This window comes from Scyliorhinus torazame, chromosome 1 (genome assembly GCF_047496885.1).
Source record: "Scyliorhinus torazame isolate Kashiwa2021f chromosome 1, sScyTor2.1, whole genome shotgun sequence".
Lineage (NCBI taxonomy): Eukaryota > Metazoa > Chordata > Chondrichthyes > Carcharhiniformes > Scyliorhinidae > Scyliorhinus > Scyliorhinus torazame.
The window spans coordinates 16,803,828-16,829,922 of record NC_092707.1 but is presented as its reverse complement, the minus strand read 5'-3'; the positions used below and the strand labels follow the sequence as shown (position 1 = coordinate 16,829,922).

Genomic DNA, 26,095 nt, shown 5'->3' with positions numbered 1-26,095 from the left:
GGTCGGACAGCAGCAGCAACCCAGGGGGGGAGGGGGGGGGAAGGGGGGCCTTTCTGGGGGGCATTTGAGCAAGAAAACACATGAATGATCCGGGAAACTGATATGTCCGGGAGGAATCCAATGTACAAAGCTTTGTATCATATTGACTTGCCATGTTCATGTCTTGCTCTGCAAGCTTTCTTTTGTTTGTGTTACGGCGGGGGTGGGGGGGGGGGGGGGGGGGGGGTTTGTATTGTATGGTTGAAAATTCTGTTAAAAATTCTTAATAAATATATTCTTTTTAAAAAAGAAATTGCATAATGAATAATGCCCATTGATATGTCGGGTGCTTTGGATCCGTGAAACACATACAGGCCACCAACACTTAAAATAGAACAACACTATTTTATTAAGCAAGAAACTGTTGAACATACTTTCACTGTGGGTTAACATGATTTTAGATTAAACTAAAGACCTATGCCTACCCTAACCAGTCTATGCACTCAGCACATGGTGAAGATCTGTGCTGTAAGCTGTGTCCTTCTGAGAGGCTGCATCCCGAATGAGCGGGAAAACTGATGCCCTCTGTCTTTATAGTGAGTGTGCTCTAACTGGTGATTGGCTGCGGTGTTGTGTGTGTTGATCGGTCTTGCTGTGTATCCATCATTGTGTGTGTGTCTGCACCATGATATACTGATGTATATTATGACACCCATGACTTGTAGAACCCCTCCGTCCTTCCCCTCAGTTCAAACCTAACCTTCTCAAGAATCAAGAATTCCAACAGGTCCCCCCGCCATGGCAGGCCACTGGGTAGACAGGCTGCTCACCATCCCAACAGGATCAGCCTTTGGGCGATCAACGAGGCGAAGGCTACGATATCTGCCTCTGCACCCGTTTCCAACCCTGGCTGGTCCGACACCCCGAATATGGCCTCCCGGGGACCCGGGTCCAGTTTCACGTGCACCACCTTGGAAATTACCCTAAAAACCTCCTTCCAGTAATCCTCTAGCTTTGGACAGGACCAAAACATATGAACGTGATTAGCGCCCCCCCGCAACGCTCACACACATCCTCTACTCCTTCAAAAAATCGGCTCATCCTCACCCTCGTGAGGTCTGTTCTGGATACCACCTTCAGCTGTATCAGCCCCAACCTCGCACATGAGGTGGAGGCATTTACACTCCGGAGCACCTCACACCAGACCCCCTCCTCTATAACCTCTCCCAACTCTTCCTCCCACTTTGCTTTGATCCCTTCCAGTGGTGCCTTATCCTCTTCCAAAATAGCTCTGTACACCGCTGACACTGCCCCCTTCTACAGTCCCCTTGTCGTCAACACCTCCTCCAGCAATGTGGAGGCCGGTTCCTCCAGGAAGCTCTGTATCTCCTAGTGGTGAGTACTGTTGCTTCACAGGGCCAGGGTTTGATTCCCTGTCCCTAGTCGCCACATTCTGGCGCCTGTTCGGGTACACACAGCGAGAATTCAGAATGTCCAAATTACCTAATAGCACGTCTTTCGGGACTTGTGGGAGGAAACCGGAGCACCCGGAGGAAACCCACGCAGACACGGGGAGAACGTGCAGACTCCGCACAGACAGTGACCCAAGCCGGGAATTGAACCTGGAACCCTGATGCTGTGAAGCAACAGTGCTAACCACTATGCTACTGTGCTGCCCTCTAAGGGGAAGGGGGGTTAAGAGAGGAGGGAACTCAGGGGAACTACAGGGAGAAGAGTGGGGGGATGCGGGGCGGGGGGAAGGGGCGAAAAGGTCCCCCCCTCCCGAACCCACAAGGCCGGCAACGGAAAACGCAAAGGGGAGGGGGGGGGGAAAGGAGAGAATAGGAGTTAGGGGACAGAACACCCGGAACAAAAGAGGGGGATGTCAAGGAGGGATCCGGGAGGGGTCAGGTTGCAGGGAGAGGGGAAGGGGGGTAGGAAGCATCAAGAACGATTATATGTACATAAGAACTGCACAAACTGTAAATATTGGATGCAAAGTTTTATTATGTGGAGTTGAAAATGCCAGTAAAAATATATTTTTTAAAAAGTTAACCTCAGCCGATATTTATCCCTCAACAAATGTCACACACTGGTCATTATCAAACTGTGGGAGCTTGCTGTGCGCAACTTGGTTGTCACGTTTTCTACATTACAACACTAGTTGCAATTCAAGTTCGCTCCAAAATGCTTTGAGATGTCCGTCGGTCACGACCGGCACTGTAAAAACTTGGCCAAGACCAGGTTTCATACAAAACTTATTTATTCAAACAACGAAGAGAACCGCAGCCCTGGCGTACAGGACTTGCGTCCCAACCCAAGGACCACCGGGAATACCAGTCCGATTCTGGGCTGGGGGTTTTAAACTCCTACTGAATGGTTCCCATTGGACGAGCCTCTGCTTGTTCAATAGGGAACTCTCATTCCATGAATCCCACAGGGAGATCAATCTATGATCACCAATGTCCTTCGTGGTCATCATAACAGAGTAAATGCAAGTCTTTATCTTCCCTTACAGCCCTGAGGAAGAAGCGGCTTTACCTTCACAGCCATTTTTGAGCTTTTGAGCAACTCCTGAGCTTCACCATTCAATAATATTTGAAAAGCTACTGATCTTTGTCACTTATTGAGCTGTCATTCTTCATTGGCATCATTTTGCATCGAAAGTAGCCTGTCTTCCATATGGACATAACTTAAATCTCATTACTGTATGAGTGCTTTAATTTAATTTCTACCCTTGAAGTATCACGTATTCCTATAATTTTCTTTGCCTGGCTTTAATTTCTAAGACAATTCGTGCATGATATTGGGCCTTCACTTCTAAAAGGTGTGTACTCATAGCTTGCAGAAATTACTGAGCCCTCTTCCATACTCGTGAATAAAAAGGATGTACTTGTATGAATGATGAACCTTTTTTAAACAGGCTTCCGTGCATGATTATTCAACTGCAGCGGTGCTTAGCAAGCAAATAAAATTAGTGGATTTGCAGTTTTAACATGATCCACACATTTTCGCTGGATCTCCTTTTGAAAACAAAGTATTGTTGCGGTGTAATAAACTGCAATGGTGGTGCAATGAAGATCCCTTCCCTGGATCAATCACCTCAAAGGCTTAATATTTGAGGTATTTGACATGTGGAGGCTATATAATTACAATTTGCCTTGCATCTTACAAAGGTAAATTTGTTTGCAGTCTTAAAAGAGTTGATTTCCAAAATGTTCTTCTACGTCAGTGGTGACTTGCTAGTTTCATTGCTGTGAATTGTGAATGGTTGTGAGAAAAGTACTTTTTGCCAGTTTACACCATCGGCGGTCATGCCTTCAGTTGCCTATACTCTTAACTCTGGAATTCCTTTGCTTAATCCCTCACCGTCTCTGGCTCTCCTCCTTCAAGAACGCTCTTATAAAAAGTACTCTTTGTCCAAGATTTTGGCCACCTGTCCTAATACCTCCTATGCATCCTTCTGTCAAATTTTGCCTACTCCACCCCTCCAAAGCACCTTAGTTTTTTTTCTCCTTCAAGGGCGGTACAAAAATCCAGGTTGGTGGTGGTTGTATGAATGTGGTGGTACTGCATAGGTCTTTTAGACTCAAAATTCTTGTCAGCAGTTTGTGTAACTCCTTGATAAACCTGTGTAAGAAGACATGCTGTCTATTGTGGTTATCTTGTGCTTATAGGATCATTGTGTGGGAATCGTTGATTGATTCTTTCTACCAGTTCTGAATTTAAGGTCATTTGACAGCTTGGGTAACTGCGTGTGTGGAGTTTGTACATTCTCCCTGTCCCTGCGTGGGTTTCCTCCGGGTGCTCTGGTTTCTCCCAAAATCCAAAGGTGTTCAGGTTAGGTGGATTGACCATGCTAAATTGTCCCTTGGTGGAGCGGCACGGTGGCGCAGTGGTTAGTACTCACGGCACTGAGGACCCGGGTTCAATCCCGGCCCTGGGTCCCTGTCCGTGTGGAGTTTGCACATTCTCCCCGTGTCTGCGTGGGTCTCTCCCCCAAAGATGTGCAGGGTAGGTGGATTGGCCACGCTAAATTGCCTTAACTGGAAAAAAAAATTGGGCCTTTTAAAAAAAAAAAAAAAAAATTTTTTTTAATTGTCCCTTCGTGTCCAAAAAAGGATAGGTGGGGTTACAGGGATAATAATAATAATGATAATAATCCTTATTAGTGTTACAAGTAGGCTTACATTAACACTGCAATGAAGTTACTCTGAAAAGCCCCTAGTCGCCACATTCCAGCACCTGTTCGGATACACAGAGGGAGAATTCAGAATATCCAATTCACCTAACAAGCACGTCTTTCAGGACTTGTGGGAGGAAACCGGAACACCCGGAGCAAATGTGCGGACTCCGCACAGACAGTGCGCCAAGCCGGGAATCGAACTAGGGTCCCTGGCACTGTGAAGCAACAGTGCTAACCACTGTGCTACCACGCCGCCCATAATTACTTCCTGAAGCAACATTTGTTGAGCACACATTGGGTCAGCAGACAGTTCTGGCCTTGACTTTTGCACTTTGGTACAGATTTTGAGTTCAGAAAGCTGCAACAAACAACAGGGAGACATGTTGTGAGTCGTTTGCCCAATGTTAAGTTGCTTTGCACTGTGTCATGTTGCATTCAGTATGGAAAAAGGTAATGTTGAACTCGATGAAGAGGTTGGAACAGCAGGAATTAAACTCTATCAGTGTATTCTGCCCAGTGCCTTTTTCCCATTTACCCTTGAAATGAGGGTGATATTTCAAAGCAGCGTATATTTCTCATCTCCAGTTATTATGAAGGGGTTCTGATAGTGGGACTTTTCCTTGAACTGACAGTCCTTCTTGTAAAACTTTCAATATTTCTTCACTGTTTTGTTGTGTCATGCACCTCAGAGGGCATTGTGAGTCAATAGAGTAGGAGTGGTAGGATTCCTCACTTTAAGGACATTGCCAAACCAGTTAGGTTTTGAATGAAAGTCTGGTAATTTGGTGGGATTTGAGTGCCAAACTTCTGAGTAGGCAGCCTAGGACCATAATCACAAAACCGTCATAGCCACACCTTTCTGCAATAGTGCTTGTCTATGCTAAAATCAGTTGCATCACTTGAGTCTCAAAACATTTCCAAACACTTCCATGGGTTAAACGGCGGACCCACTGGCCAGAAAAGAACTCTCCAATGTATGAGTGACAGCATTATAGGAGGCATTTTCCAGTTGCTAAAAAGGGAATACTGATTGCTAAAGTACCTTAAGCTGCTGTCATGCACTTCCCAGCAGGCAGGTCCACAGAGGCTATGTCAGTGGCCAGCAGCTGGTTGTTCTCAATTGCAGAAACGATTGGAGAAGAAAACATAAGAGGGTGAGGCAAAATTAAAAGTATTAATAACCTTGTCAACTGAATATTTTTATAAGGCGTCACGGTGGTGCAGTGGTTAGCACTGCTGCCTCACGGCACCGAGGACCCCGGTTTGATCCTGGCCCCGGATCACTGTCCGTGTGGAGTTTTCACATTCTCCCCGTGACTGCGTGGGTCTCGTCCCCCCAACCCAAAGATGTGCAGGGTAGGTGGATTGGCCACGCTAAATTGCCCCTTAATTAGAAAAAAGAATTGGGTACTCTAAATTTATTTTACAAACTGTATATGTGTACAGACCAAGACTGCGCCTGTTGATGGGGCACAATCTGGAGAAGATCAAGGACACCATCCAAGGATCGGAAGAGGGCTTCCACAAAGTGTGGGGGCAATTCGTCGGCCTGTTCCAAGACCTGTTCGAGGCCAACAGTGACGAGGGAAGGAGGGGAAGACGGGGGAGAGCCGAAGAGCACACACTACAAGGAGGTACAAAGAGGGAAGGGGGTTAGATATGAAGAGGAAACCCAGGGGAGCCACAGAGAGAAGCATTGAGGGGGGTGGGGGGGGGGGGTGGGGGGGGGGGTGCAGGAAGCCCCCCCCACGCCCAAACCCACAGACAACAAAAAGCACAAGAAAGATGTATGTAAATAAGAAACTGTACAAAATGTAAATATCGGACACAAAAGTTCCACTCGATAAAATTGAAAACCACCAATAAGGAACATTTTTTTTTAAACTGCTTATCCGACATCCACTACACAGAAATGTCCTCTAATTAAATATTGGGATGACTGAAGCCATTGTTTCCTACTCCAAACTCAGTTTTCTAACTACCGACTCCATCTCTTTCCCTAGCAACAGTTTAAGATTAAAACAGTCTGTTCACAACCTTGTTGTCATATTTGACCTCATATTCGTGCCATCACTAAGACGTCCTTTTTCCAACTCCCTAACATCACTCGACTTCACCGTCTCAGCTGATGTGCCACTGAAACCCCCACCTTTCTCACCTCTAAACTTGACTATTCCAGTGCATTCCTGGCTGGTCTCCCACATTCTATCCCCATAAACGTGAGATCATCCAAAGTAATATCTTGACTTTAAAATTTTCATCCTTGTTTTCAAACCTGCCCATGGCCATGTCCCTCTCTATTTCTGTAATCTTCTCTAACCCCAACATCCCACTGGCATATCTGCATTCTATTAATTCTGATCTGCTGAGCATCCCCGATTTTCCATATCTCAGCCATTGGAGCCGTGCCTGGCACTAAACTCTGGAATACCCGTCCTCTGCCTCTCTAACTCACGTTCCTCCGTTTAAGAGATGAGATAGGTGGGGTTTAAAGGAGAGAGAGATATGGTGAAGAGGTCAAGGAGGGAATTCTCAGAGGAGAATCAGCTACTTGAAAGTGCAGCTACCTAGGATGGAGCAAAGGTGGGACACACAGGAGTTAGAGAACGGGGGAGCCTAATACTTTGACTAAGTTTTTGATCACCTAACGTAATATCTCTTTGTGACTTGGTGTCATTTTGTTTTATAATGCTCCTGAAATGAAAATGAAATGAAATGAAAATCGCTTATTGTCACAAGTAGGTTTCAATGAAGTTACTGTGAAAAGCTCCTAGTCGCCACATTCCGGCAACTGTTCGGGGAGGTTGGTACGGGAATTGAACCATGCTGCTGGCCTGCCTTGGTATGCTTTAAAAGCCAGCGATTTAGCCCAGTGTGCTAAACCAGCCCCTCCTGTGAAGCATCTTGGTATGACTTATTATGTTAAAGTTTTACATAAATACAAGTTGTTGCCTCTTAATTGGAAATTTAAAAAACAAATTATTACCACTCTTCGAGCCTTACAATCCCAGAGTTCCCCAATTCTTTGACTCTTGCGCATCCGTCCTTTGCTCCATCTTAGGTAGCTGCGTTTTTAGGTAACTGATTCCACTCTTAGTACAGGCAGCATGGTGGTACAGTGGTTACCACTGCTGCATCACAGTGCCAGGGACCTGGGTTCAATTCCAACCTTGGGTGACTATGTGTGGAGTTTGCACATTCGCCCAGTGGCTGCGTACATTTCCTATGTGTAGCACAACAATTACTCACTCAAGTCGAGAAGTGATGAAGTCAATCGAGGCTTTATTAAGCAAGACTTGTTCCCCAGCAGCTCAGTTACAGAATACGGCTGCTGGGAGAACGCGGGCTCTTATACTCCGCCTATCTGGGTGTAGCCATCAGTCGGCAGATCCAACCAGGACCCGGGACCTGTCAGCCAATAGCCTCTCGGCTTCACAGGTACCGTACTATCCCTAATACATACCACCACATTCACCCCTTGTTAAAAAAGAACTCGGCGAGGTGGTGGTTCGCATGGTGGTAGGGGTATACAAGGCTGGTCCTGGAACTAATTTCGTACAGTGGCTATGCATTTAGCCCAACAGTTGTAGCGCCACTCTCAACCAAGCGGACAGACCCGTGGCCTTTTTCTCCCGAACCCTCCACACCTCAGAAATCCGCCACTCCTCAGTGGAAAAGGAAGCCCAAGCCATAATGGAAGCTGTGCGACATTGGAGGCATTACCTGGCCGGCAGGTGATTCAGTCTCCTCACTGACCAACGGTCGGTAGCCTTTATGTTCGATAATGCACAGTGGGGCAAAATCAAGAATGACAAGATCTTGAGGTGGAGGATTGAGCTCTCCACCTATAACTATGAGATCTTGTATTGTCCCGGAAAGCTGGACGAGCCGTCCGATGCCCTATCCCGCGGCGCATGTGCCAACGCACAAGTAGACCGCCTCCAAGCCCTCCACGAGGACCTCTGCCACCCGGGGGTCACTCGAGTCTACCATTTTGTGAAGTCCTGCAACTTCCCCTACTCTGTTGAGGAGGTCCGTACAGCCACCAGGAACTGCCAAATCTGCGCAGAGTGCAAACCGCACTTTTTCAGGCCAGATAGAGCGCACCTGATAAAGGCTTCCCGTCCCTTTGAACGCATCAGTTTGGATTTCAAAGGCCCCCTCCCCTCCACCGACCGCAATGCATACTTCCTAAATGTGGTGGACGAGTACTCCCGTTTCCCCTTCGCCATCTCCTGCCCCGACATGACAGCGGCCATGGTCATTAAAGCCCTCAGCACCAGCAGGACGACCAGTTACAACCCTCGGGGGAACGGTCAGGTAGAGAGGGAGAACGGTACGGTCTTGCTTAATAAATTGTAGCGCAACAATTACTCACTCAAGTCGAGAAGTGATGAAGTCAATCGAGGCTTTATTAAGCAAGACTTGTTCCCCAGCAGCTCAGTTGCAGAATGCGGCTGCTGGGAGAACCCGGGCTCTTATACTCCGCTTTTCTGGGCGGAGCCAGCAGGCGGCAGATCCAACCAGGACCCGGGACCTGTCAGCCAATAGCCTCTCAGCTTCACAGGTACCGTACTACCCCTAATACATACCACCACACTCTGGTGCTCCGGTTTCCTCCACAGTCCAAAGGTGCGCAGGTTCACTAAATTGTCCCTTAGTTTCCATAGATGATGTGGAGATGCCGGCGTTGGACTGAGGTGAGCACAGTAAGAAGTCTTACAACACCAGGTTAAAGTCCAACAGGTTTGATTTGATGTCACTAGCTTTCAGAGCGCTGCTCCTTCCTCAGGTGAATGAAGTGGTACGTTCCAGAAACATATATATAGACAGATTCAAAGATGCCAGACAATGCTTGGAATGCGAGCATTAGCAGGTGATTAAATCTTCACAGATCCAGAGATGGGATAACCCCAGGTTAAAGAGGTGTGAATTGTATCAAGCCAGGACAGTTGGTAGGATTTCGCAGGCCAGATGGTGGGGGATGAATGTAATGCAACATGAATCCCAGGTCCCGGTTGAGGTCGCACTCATGTGTGCGGAACTTGGCTATAATGGGCAGTGGGGTGGGGTTCGGGGATGAGGTAGGAAGGTGGGCCTAGGTAGGGTCCTCTTTCGAGAGTCGGTGCAGAATTGATCAGCCAAATGGCCACCTTCCGCACAGAAGGGATTCTATACATTCTAATTTCCTCCATGACCTCTTCACCATCTCTCTCTCTCTCTCTCTCCTTTAAAACCCATCTATGTGATCAAAACCAAGGGCACAATGTAACAGAAATGAAACAAAGTCCCGTGTCAAGCGCCAAGAAAGATCCCACTGTCTAACAGGACTGTGTTTCATTTGGGGCCTCAGCAGGCAGTGCCCTACCGAGGCTGCATTTAGTCCCATTTTTAAATGGTGCCCCGATCTCAAGACCCCCCCCAATGCGACCCGTGGACCCCCCCCCCCCCCAACTAAACGACGCACACTCAGGGTCTCCGAGGCTTGGGCCTTGAGTAACTCTGCTGAGTGCATATCAAAGTATTGTTTACTGCAACACTTTAATATACAGATTAGCGAGACCTGGATCGTGCCCACAATGGGCGGGATCTAGATCGCGACGTCTCACGAGATCCCATGAGATCTCACAAGGCTTGGTGAGCCCTCTCGCGAGACTTACCGGCTGCGTCGTGCCCCAGATCGGGCACCGCTGTTATATTTCACCCCAAATATTTGGCCAACCCGCCTCATAATTTCCTCTTGCACGTAGGGATGTTTTTCTGCCTTCAGGACACTATAAATGCAAGTTTCTGCTGTTGTACTTCTGTTCACCGAGTTTGACCTATTTAAATTTCATATGCCTGGAGCTTTAGAAATGGCTGTACTTAGTGCTGTTGCCTTATTGACGAATAAACCCGAGATCGGCGTTGGCAACTTGAGACTCATTGAATTTAATTTATATTTTACATGTTGCCTGTGAGGTTCCGTAGTATGCACCCATGCGGACAAGAAGCTCAGACATCCGTCTTTAGAGCATTCATGTTTGAGACTGGGATCAAAGTCTGAACAGTTATATAATCCCCATCGGAGGCAGGACTTGGAGGCAATAGCATGCTGCTTCATGTAATTAAAAAATCACTTTAAATTCTTTTTATTCCGGCTGCATTGGAATTTCTAATACAAAGAAGAAACTAGAAACGCCTGTACAACAGAACATGCAGGAAATATACACCAGGGACGGAGAGAGAAAAGACAGGATGATGAAGCTTTGTTAGAATTTCTTCTTTTTCATTACAGATGCCGACATCCCTGTTCTATATTTTCACAATTTCTTTTTCGATGTTAACATTTCTGTTCATTATACTGACCCATTCCAGCTGCTTCTTATCTCCCTCTCTTCACCTACCACACAATGAACACAGGATATGTTGGGTCCACAGAAAGGGGATGCATTATACTTGGTAAAAGCCGACAATCCAATTTATAAAGCTGGAACAAACAACCAGTTGTAAATGTTTTGCTTGCCTAGTTTTGAATAATTTTCGTCATTTTCAGTGGAGGAAGCAGTGGGTCAAATCAGCCCATATCCTGAAAATAATGAGGTTTGTTCAAACCTGAAGCACCCATTAACTTGTAACCAAAAGGTTTTCATTTCATTTTCAAAAGGAGAAATGAGTCTTGCTGTCTATGATAAAGGAGAGCCACCTATAAAGATTATGAAAGGAGGAAATATTGCTGCTACTGAGATCATTTTCTCTTCCAATAAATTTCTGCACCGCACTTGATAATGTTTGGTGGGAACACTGTAGTGCTTATTGCTTTGCCAGAGAAAATTGATAGTAGTTGTCAGAACACTTCATATATTTTAAAATGTCATTCAGCATCTTGTACTGGAATACTGTAGAAGTAAACATAAAAATGTACAATTACCAACAATTTGTAGTAATTTATTGAGTGAATAAACGTCACAAGATATAGCTGCACTCTATTAAGCAGAGTCTGTTGGTTCTCATAGGCAAGGCTGTGAGCAGAATAATAGACCAGGAACAGCTGGTATGGATGTAATTGGAAAAGGTATTTTGTTGCTAAAACTGATGCTGTTCTGAAAGTGCATTGACTGGCCAGGGATTCGAGTACAATGACCTGCTGTGAAGATGTATTCAAATTCAGAAAGTTTCCAGAATGCTTCTGAAATAATTTTTAAAACCTGTTGCTGTATTTTAAGAAAAAAACAAATTCTTGCTGGAAAGAAATACACGTATATTTATTTCTGAGCTTAGACTTGCAAACAGCATCCTGTTCAAATCCTTTTTTGTGAACGATGATGCGTTCCTCCATTCAGAAACCCTGTTATGTAAAGAATTTTAATGGATCGATGCCAGGTTTAATGGTGCAATTGGAAAGTTATTGGGTTGGATTCTCCGCTTCTGCGGCTAAGTGCCGACGCCGCCATGGGAACTGTGGCGTTATATGACGTTGAACCCTCACCGATTCCAGGACCGGAGAGTGGCTAGCAGCGGCGCCGGGTAAAACCCCCGGCTCCTGTGCCAAAAACGAGCGGAGGATGGCCGGGTCTGTGGCCAGGCATGCACATGGCGATGCCCTGTAGCAGTCGCGCCATACAACATGGCACCAACCGTGCGCAGATCCGGCCTGCCACAAACGGCCCCACAGGACAACCTGCCAAATACGGCCAGTCCCCCCAGCCCTTGTAGAAGTCCCCCCCGGCCAGCGGCAAGGCTCCCGGCCGACTGTGGCAGCGCTGGACACAGTCCGCGGTTGCCACGCCAGGTTCCCGACTGCTCAGACCACACGTCAACCGCGTGGTCGGGAACTCGGCCCACGGGGGGCGGAGCATCGGGGGAGGGCCTGCCGATGACCTGCCAACGGCGTTCCAACGACGCGCGACACGATGATGCCGGTTTCGTGGGGACAGAGGCTTGAAAACCGGCGTCAAACCACCGCCGCCCCCAATTTGGGCGTCGGAAGGGATTCTCCGCCCGATCGCCGATTACAATATCGGCATCAGGCAATGGAGAATCCTGCTCATTATATTTCTGGCAATTTATTGCACAGGTAATAGAATTCCTATTCTTTGTGTTAATCTCAGCTGGAATAGTAATTGGCATGCAGCAGTTGACTGGTTACAAAAGGGAGAACTAACCCGAGGTCCCACTCTTGATCACTAACCACCACCCATACTGGAAGTCGAGGTGTGAACAAAGGGCAAGGACAGAATCTGGCTCTGTTGTGATCCGATGTCCATGCTGTTCTAACCCATCAACATAACAGGGTCTACCTCTAAATAATGGCATCTTGGTGAAGTACTATGACACTGCAGCTCATCAAGAAGCCAATGCTCTCGGGCGAGGAGGGAAAGAGAAAAGATTGGTAGTGAAAATTAGTGAGCAAAACGGCATTGGATGATTGGGTTGGGTGGGTTTGGAAGAAATGATAGATCAGCAAATCACCCAAGTTTGAGTTTCGCTATGTGTTCCATTATTTTCTACAATCCTCTGGTGCACGGACTGATGCATCATTTTGTGTCTATAGTGCGGGTCTTAAAAATGATGTTTTACTGCTGATGAAACATTTCTTTTGTCGTGAAGGAGAGTAGAGGTGAGCAAAACAAAACAAGCCAAGCAGTAGCATTTAGATTTTTCCCTTCCATAAAGGCAGGGCTGCATCTGGTGCATGTATTGGTTACAATTTGCCCCAAATGCTAACCGAAGGCTATGGACCAAACCTACATGTTTTACTGTTACTAACTTAATTGATTGTGTCCCTGGCTACAGCTCAGCTGTTGCATGCGCAGACCCTCTTTCTGTTGAAAAGACAACAGCAGCTGATGTTTGGGTAAGATTCCATGAGTACCAGTAGCTTTTCCTCATTGGAACTGTGATCAGCACGCATGTTCTGCTACAGTGGGCATCATTCGTGAACCGGATTCTCTCCTTGGTAACTGGAGGTTTCTCAGCATTGGTCCGATGTGAGTACCCTTGACTAGCACTCCTGGCTGTCATTTGCCAAATAAGCATTTTCGGAGACTGAATCTGAGACTTTGCTATGCTGTATGATCCAGTTTCTCGCAGTACAAACTTGTCCAGCCCTCAGGAAGCTGCTGTGATTTTGATTGAAGAATGTAAAACATAGCCTAGATAGGAGAAATACCTGAACAAAATATTTAATTGTTTAAAACTGGAGTTAAAACTGAGAAACCAAACAGAACACAGCAAAAGGGTAGTGAAGACTATCTGTGATGAATCTAGAGCTTAAGGGAAACTGATGGAAAGTTAAAGAGGAGCAGTACCCACAATAATGTCAGCAGATTAGGTCCACATCAATGGGAACGAAGTAGAAAGGGTCGAGAGCTTCAAGTTCTTGGGTGTCCAGATCACCAACAACCTGTCCTGGTCCCCCCATGCCAACACTATAGTTAAAAAAGCCCACCAACGACTCTACTTTCTCAGAAGACTAAGGAAATTTGGCATGTCAGCTACGACCCTCACCAACTTCTACAGGTGCACCACAGAAAGCAGCCAGCATAATTAAGGACTCCACACACCCCGGACATACTCTCTTCCACCTTCTACCGTCAGGAAAAAGATACCAAAGTTTGAGGTCACGTACCAACCGGCTCAAGAACAGCTTCTTCCCTACTGCCACCAGACTTTTGAATGGACCTACCTTGTATTAAGTTGATCTTTTCTCTACACCTTGCTATAACTGTAACATTATATTCTGCAGTCTCTCCTTCCTTCCCTATGTACGGTATGCATTGTCTGTACAGCATGCAAGAAACAATACTTTTCACTGTATACCAATACATGTGACAATAATAAATCAAATCAAAATCAGATTAGAGACCAGAAATGTTGCGATTGAGGCGACAATTATGCACTGTTACAATACCAGTGCTGAAGCTGTACAATTCGGAATCTGGATTCAATCTTGTTTTTAATGATTCATTGACGGGATGTGGGCATCGCTGGCAAGGCCAGCATTTATTGCCCATTCCTAGTTGCCCTTGAGAAGGTGGTAGTGAGCTGCCTTCATGAACTGTTGCAGTTGATGGAGTGTAGGTGCACTCACAGTGCTGTTAAGAAAGGAGTGCCCAGGCGACAGTGAAGGAATGGCGACATATTTCCAAGTCAGGATGGTGAGTGGCTTCCAGGGGGACTTGCAGGTTGTGGTGTTCCATCCGTCTGGTGCTCTTGTCCTTCTAGATCTAGACATTAGCAGATGTGGGTTAGGAAGATGCTTTCCAAGGAGCTTTGATGTGCATCTTGTAGATGATACACTCTGCTGCCACTGTTCGTCGGTGGTGAAGGGTATGAATGTTTGTGGAAGGAGTGCCAATCAGGTGGGCTGCTTTGTCCTGGGTGGTGTCGCGCTTCTTGAGTGTTGTTGGAGCTGCATTCATCCAGGCAAGTGAACTGTATTCCATCACACTCCTAACTAGTGCCTTGTAGATGGAGGGCAGGTTTGGGAGTTAGGAGGTGAGTTATTTACCCAGGATTCCTAGCCTTTGATCTGCTCTTGAAGCCACAGTATTTATAGGGTTGGTCCAGTTCAATTTCTGGTCAATAATACCCCCCAGGATGTTGATAGTCGGGGATTCAGCGATGGTAATGCCATTAAATGTCAATGGGGTGATGGTTAGATTCTCTTTTGTTGGAGATGGTCATTGCCTTGCACTTCTGTGGCATGAATGTTACTTGCCGTTTGTCAGCCCAAACCTGGATATTGCCCAAGACCTGCTGTATTTGGACATGGACGACTTCAGTATGTGAGGAGCCATGAATGGATTTTGATTTTGATTTACTGTCACATGTACTGAGGTACAGTAAAAAGTATTGTTTTGTGTATAGTCCAGACAGATCGTTCCATATATGAAAAAACATAGAACATACATAAATACGCAATGTAAATACATAGGCACAGGCATCGGGTGAGCAAATGGAGTGCAGCACTACTCAGTAGAGAAGATGTGTGAAGAGATAAGTTCAGTCCACAAGAGGGTCATTCAGGAGTCTGTTAACAGCGGGGAAGAAGCTGTTTTTGAATCTGTTAGTGTGTGTTCTCAGACTTTTGTACCTCCTGTCCGAATGGGACTGAACAAAATGCAATCATCGGTGAACATCCCCTCTTCTAACCTCAGAATGGAATAAAGGTCATTGATGAAGCAGCTGAAGGTGGTTGGGCTTGGACACTACCCTGATGAACCCCTGTCACCATGTCCTGCAACTAAGATGATTGATCTTGAAATATCACAACCTTTGTGCCAGGTATGCCTCCAACCGGAGGAGGGTTTTTCCCCAATTCCCATTGATTCCAGTTTTGCTCGGGCTCCTTGATGCCACACTCTGTCAAATGCTCCTTGATGTCAAGAGCAGTCACTCTCATCTCACCTCTGGAGTTCAGGTCTTTTGGCCATGTTTGAACCAAAACAATAATCAGATCAGGAGCTGAGGAACCCAAAGTGAGCGTCATTGAGCAGGTTATTGCCAAGTAAGTGCTGTTTGATAACACTGTTGATGACCCCTTCTGCCACTTTACTGATGATGATTGAGAGTAGATTGATGGGGCAGTAGTTGGCCGTGTTGGATTTCTCTTGCTTTTTATGTACAGGACATACCTGGACAAATTTCCACATTGCCAGGTAGATGCCAGTGTTCTAGCTATACTGGAACGGCTTGGCTGGGGGTGCAGCAAGCTGTGACATTACATAGTCTATTCTGAATTTACAATTATTAATCTCATTAAATGATTTTCTTAACTGTTTAATTTTTGTTGCAAATGTTAGATTTGCCACCTCCCCCACTATTTACTGTTCAAGGTGTGAAAACCTCCAGTTATTTACAATCCAGTTGCTGGAAACTAACTGCTCATAGATTCTTATGAACCTTAACAGTATGCATTCCTAGAGCATGAATTTACTGCAGTTCTCCCAGATGAATCATTCTGCCTGCCTCTCCTCAGACTCTGCAATCAAATGTGTACAAATATTGGCATCCACAGTGCAAGCAGAGGGATGAAACAGCAGTCGAACATTCTGTATCACAGAATGGGCCACTAGAGAAAGGATGCCAGATCCTGTGATTTGATTCTTTATTTTTCCATTTCACCTTCTTCTTTTCTTGGATTGTTTCATAAATGTGTGCTGATGAATCCTAAGCAATGTTAATCAGTGGCGGGGTAGGAGAAGAAGCCAGGACAATCTCATTAATAATGATCGCTTAGTTTTCAATCAGTCACTTATTATGTAGGATTATTGCAAGCTGGCTGCAGATGTGAATCATACTCAATATGCAGCTGCAGGGCAACCAGTTTCCTCTCAGTCCAAAGATGTGCAGGTTCGGTGGATTGGCCATGCTAAATTGCCCCTTAGTGTCCAAAAAGGTTAGGTGGGGTTACTGAGTTACCGGGATAGGGTGAAGGTGTGGCCTTAAATAGGGTGCACTTTCTAAGGGCCGGTGCAGACAACATGGCCCGAATGGTTTCCTTCTGCACTTTAATTCTATGAATACCTCAGCCTTGCCCCCTGCCTTCAGTGTAATTTCCCTTTTAGGTCCCTAACCGGCCTTCCTCCTTGTTTTACCACCTGTTTACTATTTGCATGTCTATAGAAGACTTCGGGATTTCCCTTTATATTGACTGCCAGCCTTTTCTCAATGCCTCTTTGCTTCTCCAATCTGCTTTATCACCTCCCATCTGAACCTTCTGTATTCATATTGGTTCTCAATTGTATTTTCTACCTGACATGTGCACATGTTTTCTTCTTTATTTTAATTTCTATCGCCTTTTCCATCCAGCAAGGTCAGGATTGGTTTGCCCTACCTTTTCCTTTTGAGAGACTGGGCGCGATTTAATGGAAATGAAACAGTCCTGTGTCAAGCGCGTTTAGCCGGTGTTTCACAGCGCTGACCGTGGCGAGAACAACCCCGCTATTAAACGGGACTCTGCTTCATTGCTGGGCCTTGGCAACGAACACCCCACTGAGGCTGCACTTTGTCCCTTTTCCTGCATTAACGAGCAATTACGCCCCGACCTTTGGACCCACCCAAAGCCCCAACTCACCAATAAAAGGATCATCGAGCCCCCTGCACCCCAGCTCATAAAGACAAGGCACCCCCGGGCCTGATCCACGGTGTGGGCAAGATGCCACCTGGGCACATTGGCACTGCCAGCCTGGCACCCTGGCATTGCCTCTTCCAGTCTGGCAGTGCCACCTAGGCATCCGGTGTAGATGTAGTATTCAAATGAGACTAACTGTTCACTTGAATATGCAAATCTGAGTCTCGGCCTCAATGGGCGGTTTCCAGATCACAACACCTCGCAAGATCTCGTTAGATCTCATGAGGCATGACGAGGCTGGTAAATTTCGCAAGAGCTCGACGCGTCCCAAGTCGGGCACGGCAAGGTCGAGAGATCGTGCTCTATACGTTGACTTTGCCCAAACTATTTATTTTGTTTGAAGGTAGCCCATTGTTCAGCTACAGTTATTCCCATCATCCTTTTGTTCCAGTCTATATGACCCAGCTTCTTCTCACCACATTGAAGTCTGCTCACCCCCAGACAATTATTCTTCCTGTGAATTTCCCATTGTCCTTTCCGACCGTCATCCTAAATCTTATGATACATAGAAACATAGAAAATAGAAGAAGGAGGGAGACCATTCGGCCCTTTGAGCCTGCTCTGCCATTCATTATGATCATGGCTAATCATCAAGTGCAATACCCTGATCCTGCCTTCCCCCCATATCCCTTGATCCCTTTAGCCCCAGGAGCTGTATCTAATTCCTTCTTGAAATTACACATCGTTTTGGCCTCAACTACTTTCTGTGGTAGTGAATTCCACAGATTCACCACTCTCTGGGTGAATAAATTTCTCCTCACCTCAGTCCTAAAAAGTTTACCCCTTAGCCTCAAACTATGTCAATGGTTACTGTCTCCTAAATGTTCCCCTTTTACACTTGATCTACTTTGCCCACCTCATTTCCAAGTACCAGGTCCTTTCTTCTTGGACTGGATATACACTGCTGTAGAAAGTTGTCCTGAACACAATCTAGGAACGTTTGCCATTCCTCCGTCCTTTACACAACCACTGTCCCAGACTACATTTGGATTTTGGTAATTAGTCCCCCATCATATCCACTCTATAATGTTCGCATCTCCCTGTAATTCTTCTGCAGGTATGTTCCTGTACATCATTCCCATTAGTTGGTCTGTAAACTACACCAAGCAATGTTCCTCACCACGAACCAAACTAATTTGGTTCTTGAACCTTCCAGGACATCCTCTTTCTCCATCATTGCAATGCTCTCCTTAACCAATAATGCCGCCCCTCCTCCTTTTCTTCCTTTCCTTCCTTTCCTATCTTTTCTGAACACCTTGTACCCAGTAATATTTGACACCCAGTCTTGCCCTCCCTTCAGCCAGGTCTCTGTTATCACCATAACATCATGTGTTCATATGGCAATTGCACCTGTAACTCCCCAATCTTATTCTCTATACTCCGTGCATTCAGACATACGCAGTAACCCTGATTTAGACTTTATTACTTATTCTCTGTACCAGTGCTATCTGCTTTTCCCAATATTTTGTGCACCCTGGTATTCCTCTTTTACACTCTCTCTTGGCTCCCACACCCTGCTCCTTCTGTTTTACACCATAATATGTTTGATATAACTGCAACACCAGTTAATACATTTTACAAAAACCTATAGCAAGAAATATTGACAGCATGAATTTGATTGTTGTGGGGGAATCATTCCGGATATATAGCTGAAAGGTTTTGAGTCAATATAAATAGCAAATGCCATTTTAGTTTTGCTCAGCAATCTAACATTGCACATTTTTCTTGCATCCCACATGGATAATATACATCTGGTACTGATCACGAGGTAATAATGTAGCGATGGAGCTTTAATGTTGGACAGAACAAAGCTCTGCTACATTATGATGGCCCACTAAAAGCCCCTTGATTCGGTTGCCAGTTTTAAATCATTTCCTGGGGAATTTATAATGAGCAACAGTGTGCTGTGTATTAATGTTCCATATGAAATGTCCACCTGTCAAGACTTGCACATTGAAAATGACACTCATTTTGGTTTAAAAGTACAAACCATTTTGAAAAGTCATTCTGGAAAGAAGAGTCCGTTTGTTTGAATGGACTAACAACCTGTCTCATTTTTGGCAATCGTAAATCCCATTCACAACATTCCCTTGGTGCTGGCAGCCCTGTTGACACATGGCATGTTCCCAACCATCAGGCAGAGAGGCTTCGTAAAAGCTAAATGCCTCCCCATGAGCAAGGAGAGAAGTTGTTTAGACTCAGGCTGTTCTTGGGCACCTGCCTGAAGCTCAGTTGTTCAGTATTAGAAGCCCAGAAAAGGGTGGCCTTGGAAAGTCAACACAAGGAGAAAGCAAAGGAATGTTTAAAAAACAAATCTGAATTTTGGTAAGTGGAAAATATTCAGTGTGCAGGTCCAAGTGTTGCACTTTTCATGCATCGATATACACGTAGGACATGCAAAATAAATTTATACATACCACATTTGAGCTATACACTATTGCTTCATTGTACTGGTCAGATCAACACACTTGGTTTTCACTCTGTCAGAAATCAGGCTGGGGCCCAGATAGAGTTGTTGGTTAGGGGGGGGGGGGTGCCTACCTGTCATAATATACACCAGTATATTATGGTGCAGACACACACACATACACACTGATGGACATGCAGTGGGACCAATCAGCATCCACAACACTGCAGCCAATCACCAGTGAGAGCACACGCATTATAAAGACAGGGGACAGGAGAGTTCCTGCTCATTCTAGTAGCAGCCAGCTCGGAGCACAGAGCTCACAGCCTGCAACACAGACATTCACCATGTGCTGAGTGCATCACCTGGTTAGGACTAGGCAAGGGTCAACAGTTAAAGCTGGTATTGCATTTACCCACAGTTCAAGTATGTTAGTATAGTTATCCTTATAATAAAATAGAGTTGCACCACTTCCAGTGTTGGTGACCTGTTTGTGATCCAGAACACCCAACACATCATGGTACAAGGAGTGGTTGCATACTAGCACTTCTGAGACCCACCTGCAACTAATCAGCATTCCGGCATCCTGAAGTATGGAGAACATCAACCTGCCGCCGCCGCTCCGCATCGCCAGCAATCTCGGGGTCAATTGGAAGATTTTTAAACACAACGCTTCCAGCTCTTCCTCGAAGCCACGGACAGGGAGAACGCCTCGGACACCAGGAAGATTGCTCTGCTCCTCTCCACGGCCGGGCAACACACCATCCATATCTTCAGCTCCCTCACATTCGCAGACGACGAGGACAAGACGGTTCTCCTCAAATTCGAACCCCACTTCAGCATATAGAGGTCAATGAAAGCTTTGAAAGATACCTGTTCCAGCAGCGCTTGCAGGGTATGGACGAGCCTTTCCAATCCTTTTTAACACAGCTCCGCATCCTTGTGCAGTCCTGCGGCTACGGCACCTCCGACTCCATGATATGCGACCAGATCGTATTTGGTGTCCTGTCGGACCGCCTGTGTCAGCAGCTCCTCAGAATTAAGCAACTCACCCTAGTGACTGCCATCAAGACCTGTGTCCTGCATGAAAATGCCACCAGCCGGTACTCCCACATACGGGCAGCTGAAACGGCAGGGCAAGGTCCCCACGAGGCGGAACGGGTCCAAACAATTGAACACCTCCAAGGCTGCAGCCTGGATGAGGGCGGCCATTTCGCGCATTGTTCGCAGCCTCCCGCGCTTGTACGCGCCAAACGAGGGGACGGTGACGTGGAGGAACGTGATGCGCAGGCGCGCACCACACAGGACCGCACCGCGCATGCGCGCTGGTGCAATGAGCATACTGGCGTCACGACGTGCGGCAACTGTGGCTCCGCCCATTTAAAGAGGCAATATCCTGAAAAATCGCGACAATGCCTACGATGTGGCAGACTTGGCCACTATGCTCCCTGATGTCGAGCAGCTCAGCCTGCCAATTCGCATCGCTTCAGCCAGCCTCGCAGGAACCTTCAGGCAATTCAACCCACGTTCACTGAGTCCGATTCCGACTTCCCGCATATCAGTGACACCGAGGACCCGAGGGAGCCTTTTCGAGTCGTTGTTATAACAAAGAGCAGGCTGTCCCCGAATCAAAACCACCAGCTACTGTCGGTGCACAGCATTGATCCAGACGACGAGTGGTGTGCCACCCTGACGGTCAACCAGAATTTGTCGCCCACCTCAGAGACTTGAGTTATGAGCTCTACAATGTTGGACTCTTTGATCTGTTCTGTTATCCTGTTTCATCGTTCCAGTAGTTTGTATATAATGTTCATTGTGCTGTTGGTGTGAAACACTATTTCTCTGCACCAGGCATCTTCCCGTGTAAATAGATTAGCCTCATGTACATAGTCATGTAAATAACATGCACACACATAGTCAGGTACATTCACTACATGATATTTATTATCACGCAGGCACGAACGGCGCGATTCTCCACTCCCACGCCGAAGTGGCCGCGCTGTCGTGAACGCCGTTGAGGTTCACGACGGCGTGGAACGGCCCCTGTCCCGACCGATTCAGGCCCTGACAATGGGCCAGTATCGGGGCCGCGTCATCGACCCGCGCCAGGCCTTGTCGCCCGCGTAAAAGCGGCGCCGCATAGATGACGCGGCCGGCGCCGCATAACGGATGTCATCCGCCGTTGGTTGACGCGGCCGGTGCCAACCCGCGCATGCGTGGTTGCCGTCCAGTCCAAATCCGCCCCGCAAGAAGATGGGGGACGGATCTTGCGGGACCGCGGAAGGAAGGAGGTCCTCCTTCAGAGAGGACGGCCCGACGATCGGTGGGCACCAATCGCGGGCCACCCCACATTGCAGGTGAAGCCCGGTGCAGGATCCCCCCTCGCCCCCCCCCCCCCCCCCCCACAGGCCGCCCCCCCCAGCGTTCACGCACCGCCCATGACTGCAACGACCAGGCGTGGACGGCGCCGGGGGGAACCCGCCCTTTTGGCCTGGCCGCTCGGCCCATCCGGGCCTCAGAATCGCTGGGGTGCCGGAGAATCGCCATTTTGGGTGTCTCCGGCGGTTCTCCGGCCTGCGGCCCGTGAAACTCGACCGGGCCGTTCCCGCCGCTTGGGAGAATCGCGGGAGGGCGTCGGACCGGCGTCCCCGGAAATTTTGGCGGCCCGGGCGATTCTCCCAACCGGGGTGGGAGTGGAGAATCGCGCCCATGTTCTCTATTTAAAAGGGGGGATGTCATAATATACACCAGTATATTATGGTGCAGACACACACACATTGATGGACATGCAGTGGGACCAATCAGCATACACAACACCGCAGCCAATCACCAGTGAGAGCACACGCACCATAAAGACAGGGGACAGGAGAGTTCCCGCTCATTCTAGTAGCAGCCAGCTCAGAGCACAGAGCTCACAGCCTGCAACACAGACATTCACCATGTGCTGAGTGCATCACCTGGTTAGGACCAGGTAAGGGTCAACAGTTAAAGCTGGTATTGGAATCAGATGTAACAGTTTTACAATTGAATAAAGGGAACTACAAAGACATGAGGGAGGAGCTGGCCAGAGTTGATTGGAAAGGGAGCCTAGCAGAGAAGACAGTTGAACAGCAATGGCAGGAATCTTTGGGGGGGCTTTGGGAGATACAACAGAAATTCATCTGAGGAGGAGGAAACATGCTTAGGGGAGGACAAGGCATCCATGGCTGACGAGCGAAGTCAAGGACAGCATAAAAGCAAAGGAAAAAGCATGCAATGTGGCAACGATTAGTGGGAAGCCAGAGGATTGGGAAGCCTTTAAAAGCAAGCAGAGGTCAACTAAAAAGCAATAAGGGGGAGAAGGTGAAATATGAATGTAAGTTATCTCGTAATATAATGGAAGATTGCAAGAGTTTTTTTTCGATATATAAAAAGGTAAGAGAGAGGCAACAATGGACCTTGAACCACTGGAAAATGAGGCTGGATAAGAAGTAATAGGGAACAAAGAAATGCAGAGGAACTGAATTGGTATTTTGCATCAGTCTTCACAGTAGAAGACACCAGTGGGATACTAGAACTTCAAGAGAGTCAGAGGGCAGAGCTGAGTGCAGTGGCCATCACTAAGGAGAAGATGCTGTGGAAACTGAAAGGTCTGAAGGTGGATAAATCACCCGGACCAGATGGACTACACGCCAGGGTTCTGAAGGAGATAGTTGAGGAGACTGTGGAGGCATTGGTGGTGATCTTTCAAGAATCATTCCCAGAGAGGCAGCATGGTGGCGCAGTGGTTAGCATTGCTGCATCACGGCGCTGAGGTCCCAGGTTCGATCCCGGCTCTGGGTCACTGTCCGTGTGGAGTTTGCACATTGTCCCCGTGTTTGCGTGGGTTTCGCCCCCACAACCCAAAAGATGTACAGGCTAGGTGGATTGGCCATGCTAAATTGCCCCTTAATTGGAAAAAATGAATTGGGTATACTAAATTTTTTTAAAAAATGAATCATTTCCAGAGGAATGGAAAATGTCTAATCTTAACACCCCTGTTAAAGAAAGAAGGGAGACAGAAGACTGAAAATTATTAGCCGGTTAGCCTGACTTCGGTTGTTGGTAAGATTTTAGAGTCTGTTATTCAGGATCAGATTGTGTAGTACTAGAAGTGCATGGTAAAATAGAACTGAGTCAGCACAGATTCGTCAGGGTTAGGTGATGCCTGATAAACCTGTTAGAGTTTGGGTAGCACAGTAGCATAGTGGTTAGCACAATTGCTTCACAGCTCCAGGGTCCCAGGTTCGATTCCCGGCTTGGGTCACTGTCTGTGCGGAGCCTGCACATCCTCCCCGTGTGTGCGTGGGTTTCCTCTGGGTGCTCCGGTTTCCTCCCACAGTCCAAAGATGTGCAGGTTAGGTCGATTGGCCATGCTAAATTGCCCTTAGTGTTGGGTGGGGTTACTGGGTTCTGGGGATAGGGTGAAAGTGTGCGGTTGGGTAGGGTGCTCTTTCCAAGAGCCGGTGCAGACTCGATGGGCCAAATGGCCTTCTTCTGCACTGTAAATTCTATGAATACTCTATGAAAAGTTCTTTGAGGAGGTAATGAGGACGTTGGACAAAGGAGAACCAGTGGATGTGATCCATTTGGATTTCCAGAAGGCCTTTGACAAGGTGCTGTACCGGAGGCTGCTAAATAAGATGAGAACCCATTGTGTTGGGGCAAGGTAATGGCATGGATAGAGGATTGACTGACTGGCAGAAGGCAGAGAGTGGGTATAAGGGGGTCCTTTCCACTGGATGACAGCCGGTGACTAGTGGTGTTATGTAGGGGTTAGTGTTGGGACCACAGCAGAGTGTCTTTAAGACAGAGATAGATAGGTTCTTGATTAATAAGGGGATCAAAGGTTATGGGGCGGAGGCAGCAGAATGGGGATGAGAAACATATCAGCCATGATGGTATGGCAGAGCAGACCCAATGGGCCGAATGGCCTCATTCTGCTCCTATGTCTTAGGTCTTACAATACCAAGATATAGGCTGTGTCCTTGCTCAGTCAAGTTTGATCTATCAGGTGAGGAAGCTAACTGTTGCAGCTCCAGATTAACCATCAAGCTTGTACGATAATAACCATTAGGATTCTACAGTGATGAGTTCAAAATACAGTCGAACTGTTTCGTAGACTGTACGACATTGTTCATGTTTGGTAGAGAGCATCAGCCGGTTTAGTTTCTCACTCAGAAAAAAAAACATTCAAATTATCCAGTGGTTCAAATTTGGTAACTTTAATGAAACAATCTAGAAATATATGAAGCAAACACCTAAAATACCCATCAAAACAACAATTGAAATGTACCTGATCAAAAAAGAGCACTGCACATAATGTTCAAAGTACTTGCGCAAAGTTAGTGCCGATTGTGGTCAATTTCTACCAACAATATATTTGCCATTAACTATTTAGCACAAAGAAAAGTTTGATGTGCTGGTGCTTGGGCGTGGAGGCCCTGGCAAACTACTGCTGCCTGGACTGGATTACCTGACTGTGAAATACTGCCCATACTACCTTCCACAGGAGTTCACTTCTGCCATCGTCGGACCACAAAACGGTGCTCCTTCTCCCGGCATATAAGCAGAATGTTAAGCGGGAGAATCCAGTTAAGAAGGATCATGCAATGCTGGTCCGAGGCAACAGAAGAGCTCCTTGGAACTGCTTGGAGTCAGTGGACTGGTCCATATTGAAGAACTCAGCGGCCAACCTTAACGATTATGCCACCACCGTGACAGACTTCATCAGTAAGTGTGTAGAAGGGGCGGCACTGTGGTGCAGTGGCTAGCACTTCTGCCTCACAGTGCTGAAGACCGGGTACGATCCATGCCGCAGGTCACTGCCCGTGTGGAGTTTGCACATTCTCCCTGTGTCTGCGTGGGTCTCACCCCCACAACCCAAAGTTGTACAGGGTAGGTGGATTGGCCACGATAAATTGCCCCTTAATTGGAAACAAAATAATTGGGTACACTTAAAAAAAAAAATTTTTCAGTGTGAAAGATAGCATGCCAAAAAAGGTAGTACATCCGTTCCCCAACTGGAAACCATGGTTTAACCGGAAGCTTCACTCCCTACTGAAGGCCAGGTCTGGGGCATTCAAAACAGGCGACCCTGACCTATACAATGAATCCGGGTACAACCTCCTCAAAGCCATCAGGGACGCCAAGAGACAGTACCAGATTAAACTAGAGTCACAGACTAATGACACGGACTCTCTTCAGTTGTGGCAAGGCTTAAACAATATAATGGGCAACAGAGCACCCCTCCCTGATGAACTCAATGCATTCTATGCTCGTTTCAAGCAGGAAACCAACTGGCCCAAAAGCCTTGGACACACCCGTACCTCCTGTCACAGCCTCTGAAGTCAGATCGGCCTTCCAAAACGTGAACCCTTGGAAAGCA

General features: G+C 47.0%; 1 protein-coding gene across 6 annotated transcripts in view; it reads left to right on the top strand.

Annotated features, from left to right (window-relative positions):
* The window catches only part of tango2 (transport and golgi organization 2 homolog (Drosophila)), a 368,109-nt gene that overhangs the window by 149,500 nt on the left and 192,514 nt on the right, over positions 1 to 26,095 (top strand). Inside the window, exon 1 of one of the 6 annotated variants that reach the window (XM_072470876.1) lies at positions 5,780 to 5,799. The exons of the other annotated variants lie outside the window; for them this stretch is intronic. The gene's annotated coding sequence lies outside the window, so the exon portion shown is untranslated. Of the gene's footprint in view, positions 1 to 5,779; positions 5,800 to 26,095 lie in introns of those variants that run through there. 6 annotated transcript variants of the gene reach the window in all.